The sequence below is a fragment of the Macrotis lagotis genome, chromosome X, assembly GCF_037893015.1.
Source record: "Macrotis lagotis isolate mMagLag1 chromosome X, bilby.v1.9.chrom.fasta, whole genome shotgun sequence".
NCBI lineage: Eukaryota > Metazoa > Chordata > Mammalia > Peramelemorphia > Peramelidae > Macrotis > Macrotis lagotis.
The window spans coordinates 1,854,884-1,860,683 of NC_133666.1; the positions used below are offsets into that span (position 1 = coordinate 1,854,884).

General features: G+C 45.1%; 1 pseudogene; it reads right to left on the reverse strand.

The window, feature by feature from the left end:
* Positions 1-1,531: 1,531 nt before the first annotated feature.
* LOC141502853 (olfactory receptor 13H1-like) lies at positions 1,532-2,470 on the reverse strand (annotated as a pseudogene).
* Between the last annotated feature and the right edge of the window lie 3,330 nt (positions 2,471-5,800).

Sequence of the window (5,800 nt, forward strand, 5' to 3'; positions counted from 1 at the left end):
AACTCGGCACAAGAAGTATAAAACCTTGCCCAAGCAACAAACTCTCGAAAAAATGAAGATGGGCAAAATAGAAGTTAATGACTCCAAGAAACAACAAAAAATATTCAACCAAAAGCTTCCACACTCACATAATGATACAATATATATCAGTAATTTAACATTCAGCTAGAAGCCTGTGAAGGAAACATGTAAGAAAAGCAGCTAACACTAGCCCAAGAGTAAAAGAATGGAAAAATACTAACTTTTTTCCTGTAGAGGACAGTAATACCAAAGTATCCAAGATGGAGTTGCTGGGCAAGCCTCCACATTGTGGCGCTTGGTGACATCTGCTCATTCACTTATGGATCCCATCCCCCAGGCAATGACTTCCCCAATGTCAAGATATCCACCAATTTACTTTTAATAATCAGTCAGATGACACAAAGGCATTGTGTGGAAAATGGCAACAAATGTCCCCCTCATAAATTTGGGACATACTTCCCCCCCCAATAAGCATCAGTGGAAAGAGTAGATACTCAAGGGAATATTTGTGTGGCACACTTGTAAGGAACATGTGGAGAGGTACACTCAGAGGAAACACATGTGTCTAGAGCACATGCAAGGAGGGAGTCTATGATGGGAAGACATATGATCCAAATATTCTTATGGATAATTACTTCACATTGCTGACACTGCTCTGTTGGATGCTGCCTGATGAACACTGCCGAACCCTGAACACTATGTAGCCTTACCATAGCCAACTTTGACTCAACTCAAATCCTTGCCTCTTCTCCCATAGGCTTGGTCTCACTACTCACTACTCACTCTTAGAAAAAGGCATCGACTCTTGTCTAGGACCAGAAAAAAGCTCTACCTTCATATTTGCTAGTCTTGGGCCCTCAGGGTTTGGTGAGGATACCTCTTATCTGCCCAGTAGAAGATTCTCTGTCTTAAGGCACCAAGTTCTTTAGAATAAGGAACCAAGGTAGGGAGCTACTAGCTAATGCTCTCAGACCCAGTTTTTTCCTTGGAATCAACTTCTGACCCCTGGGTTTGGCATCTCCCTGATCTCTACTTTGTGGGTCTCCATGGTCTACTACTATTCAGAAGACTGAAAATTTCAAATTGTTCTCATTTTTTAATCCCCAATGTATAGAGTAGAAACCAAGTAATGATTTCTCTAACTACCAAACAGTTCCCAAGGTTTTGGTTCCTCAATTTTCCAATCTCTTCCATTTCCCCCTTTATGTGATTGATCAAAATTGAGACACAAAGACAGACTTAGGGCAAAGTCATTGCCTATTCTCTGGGCTTAGTTGCATCCCTGGACTTTTCCTTTGAAGATACAGTCAACTTAAAGACTTAGGAAAGCTTTTCAGCTCCCTGGAAAATAAACAATTTTTGACTTGCTTCTAACAACCCCCCCCCCTTGCTGATAGTTTCTTGGTCAATCGTATAGCCTCATCTGCTTCTCTTGGTGATTTAGTTGCATTCATTTAGTTATCTCCTGACCTTCTTAGAAATCCTGCTGGAGAAATTCTAGAGGGAGATTTCAGGCTTTTGATTTTCCAGTTAGTTTCTGTAGGGCCCCTTTCACATCCTTGTTTCTCAAGGTGTAAATGAGAGGATTTAGCATAGGTGTCACAGCTTCATAAAATATGGAGATGATCTTGCCTTTGTCTTCAGATTCCTTTGACTGTGGTTTTGCATACATGTAAATGAGGGTCCCTTAGTATATGTTTACTACCATGAGGTGGGAGCCACAGGTGGAGAAAGCTTTGATATGTCCTTCCCTTGAATGGATTTTTAGGACTGCCACGAGGATACGGATGTATGAGATGATGATTAAGCCAAAGGGGATGATAAGGGTGAAGATAGAGCCCATGAACAGCAGGACCAAGCTCGTGGATGTATCAGAGCAGACCGGTTTCATCATGGCCTGCATCTCACACGCAAAGTGGTTGACCACGTTGTGGCCACAAAAACTGATGGGCGTCATCAGCAGTGGGATGACGGAGGTGAAAAAGGCGATGGTCCAGGAGATCCCCGTCAGGCAGAGGCAGACAGCCTTATTCATGATGACTGTGTAGCACAGGGGACTGGAGATGGCCACAAAGCAGTCATAGGCCATGATGGAGAGGAGGAAGCACTCTGTGATGGCAAAACACATGGAGATACCCATTTCAGCATAGCATGCATTGTAGGAGATGCTGGGGTAGTCTTGTAAGCAGTTGATGAGGGACTGGGGGGTAGTACTTGTTGCCCCACAGACATCAAGGAGGGATAGGTTGCTGAGAAAGAAGTACATGGGTGTGTGAAGGTGGGAGTCCAGGATGATGACAACGATGATGAGGCCGTTCCCAATGATGGTGATGAGGTACATGAGCAGGCCCAACAAGAAGAGGACTGCCTGGAGCAGGGGCTGCTCTGAAACCTGCACCAGGATGAATTGGGTGATCTTGGTGTAGTTTTCTAGTTCCAAATTATTCATCTTAGTCTCTGTAAAGAAAGGAAGAAACAGCAAAAAGAGAAGGAATGGAACCCAAGGCTCTTACCTTCACTGCCCTTTTCTTAGTGTACACACGCTAAGGAGGAATTTCCTGGAACTAAAGTAGGGGAGGGGTTTTAGAAGAAAAAATGGGACAAAGTCCCTTCCTTCATTTCCAGTGCTATTTCCCAAGAGAGGCAGTTTTGTCTAGAGAGCTAGTCTTACAGTCAATGAGACACAGATTTGAGTTGCATCCTGACTACAGGTCTCTGGGCCAATCCCTGCCTATCCCTGGTCTTATCTGCAATAGGAGACTGAGGTCTTTGATGGCAATTCCCGAAGTCAGTGAAAGCACAGGGTCATGAAGAAGTGAACATTTGAATGACTTGCATTAGATGTAGCATAAGAAATCTCATTCAGTATGCATATGATTGGATCCAGAGTTGGACCAGGGGAGTAGTAAGAGTGAGGGATAACATCTGGACAGTGTGAGTGTCTCTGAAGAGGCATAGGGAGGGAGGGAAGAAGGGAGGGAGGAAGGGAGAGAATAGAGGGGAGGGGAAAAGTGAAGTGAAGGTAGGCAAGCAAGCAAGAGGAGGGAGGGAAAGGAGGGAAGGAGGAAGGAAGGAAGGAAGGAAGGAAGGAAGGAAGGAAGGAAGGAAGGAAGGAAGGGAGGGAGGGAGGAAGGAAGGAAGGAAGGAAGGAAGGAAGGAAGGAAGAGAATGGAAGGGAGGGAGGGAAGAGAGGGAGAGAGAGAAAGGGAAGGGAAGATGGGAAATAAAGGAGAGAGGGAAGAGAAGAAGGCAAGGGAGAGAAAGGGAGGGAAGAGAAAAAGGAGGGGAGGGAAAAAGTGGAGGGAAGGGAGGGAAGAGAGGGAAGGGAAGGAAGAATGAAGGAAGGAAGGGAGAGAATGGAGGGGAAAGAAGAGAAGAAGGGAGAGAAAGGAAGGGGAGGCCTTTTCTCCTGGAGCCAAAGAAATATTCAAGTCCATGTAGGCCACTTCTATCATTTTCATCACTGAAATTTCACCTATGGTCACAGAAAGAAGAGTTCTGGGTAAGTTAGAATGCCTTAGAATTGATTTTCAATGTCAGACAATTACATTTTTTCCTAATTTTGCTAACAATCTCCTTAAAATGTCCGACCCCCAAATGGGATGAACAATCGCCCTTGCATGGTGGGACTGTTGTTCATAAATCTTAGCACTAGATGAAGAAATGCTTCTTCCCTTCCCTTCCCTTCCCTTCCCTTCCCTTCCCTTCCCTTCCCTTCCCTTCCCTTCCCTGCCCTGCCCTGCCCTGCCCTGCCCTGCCCTGCCCTGCCCTGCCCTGCCCTTCACACACCTTAGCCTTTTATTGTTTCTTGTGTCATAACCTAGAGATGCCTTCCAGAGTCACTCTACTGCATTGACATCAAATGTCAATGGCCCTAGGTGACCCAACCATTTCCCTTTCCTCCCTCCTGTCCTGATCACTGTGGTCGATCAGTCTGCTTTTCATTGCCCCACGAGCTTCTTCCTCTTATCACTTCACCTTGTTTTCATTCCTTTCCTTGATTCTTCTTTCTCCTTTCCTCAACACGCCACTAAACAAGAGAAATATGGCCAAATCCCTCCTTGCAAAGAGCACAGAACTTGCCTCAGAATCAGAAAATATTCTTGGCTTTATAAAAGTATTCATCCTGAGTTGTCTTTTAATACCAAGGTCCTGAAGCATAGTTAAAATGGAATTTGACTTCTAAAAATTTGATTTACCCAATTGGTGGAAGAATTTCTGGAGCAGAAACATTTTTTTGGTAATTCTCACATTGCACAAACAAACCCATCTCTTTTCCTATCTGTTCAAAGAAAATCTCTTCCTTTAGTCAATAACAGTAATGACATTTCATCATCATAGCTGTCACTGAAGCTGGACTTGAATGATTCCAAAGGACAAGGTCTCATCATGGAGAATCTCTGGGGAACAGCATGCTCCCCTCTCCCTTCCCAACCAGAATCTCATCTGTCTGGAGTCTCTGAATATTTCCAATAACCCAGGCTAGGTGTAGAAGCAGCTCTTATAGATTGATAGTTACAATTTAGGAAAAGGCGGGGAGGAGAAGAGAGAGGAAAAGAAGTATAAGTTGGGTATCAGAAAAAAACCTCATAATGGGGGGGGGTCATCAAACAGAGACTGGATGGTGGGCACATTGTAAGGGAGATTCAAGTTTGGGGTGCATCAGGGAGTCACTCAATGAAGTTTCATTCAGTCCTAAGTTTCTATGATTGGGAAAAGAACAATTGGAAAGGCCAAAGTCTCTGTTTCCTGCCATTCATTGTTCTAGAACTGGGGAAAGACTCCTTTTTTCTGTGGTTGCTTCTTAGTTAGGTGTGTAAGGCTATGATAGAGGCAAGTCCACTTGAGCAGATACTGGAAGTCCAAGGATTAAGTCCAGAAAGGAGAAAGTCTGGAGAAGCCAGGCAGCCATGGACCAGAGGCCTGGAGACGATACTGGATGTTTGCTCCACTGTCTCTGCTGAATGTGCTTGGCCCTTGGCCTAAAGTTTCTATCTGTGACCAAAAGGAACTTCCAGGCTTGGCACTGCCTCAGATAAGGCCCAAGAACTTGCTGACCTTCCCCTTCTGTGTATTTTTTTTAAGAAGCATGCTAAAGCACCAATGCTTCCTCCACTCCCTCACCATTGCTCCTCCTGAGACGACGGTGTGCTTGGTAGATGGAGGGTGTGGAATGTGGGAGCCGTCAAAGATCAGGTGCTGGGGCTAGGTCATTTTGGTCTGCTTTGTCCACTGCCAAGCCATGTTTTTCCTTAGGTGTCTCCATGGAGGGCCAGGAAAAGGTGAGGGGAAAGCCAAGCCAAGATCGCCTTCCCAGTCCTACTGGTTTTATTTGGAGCTGGTGGAAGCTAGGACTTCTGGCTTAGCCAATCACTGTTTTGATGATCTTCAGCAAGTCCCTTCTCTTATCTGGACTCCAATTTCTGCATGGGAACAGTACTAGATATACTCTAAGGACCTTTTAAGGTAAGGATGGTGGTCAGTCTTATGTGCCCAAGCACCATGCTAAGCATAGGGATGATGATGATGATTTTTTGTGTCCTTCATTCTTGAAGAAGGTCATGACATCAGGGAGGTGATGCCATGACAAGCAAGAGAATTGGATTTGAGGGAGGAAGGCTGTGGTAAGTCATCAGTCTCACTTTCTCCTCCAGAGCCGTCTGGGCCCAGTGGTCAGACAGGGATCAAGATGTGAGGTCATCAGGGTTAAGTGGCTTGTCCAAGGTCACACAGCTAGTGTTGATTGTCTGAGGCTAAATTCGAACTCCTGTCCTGACCC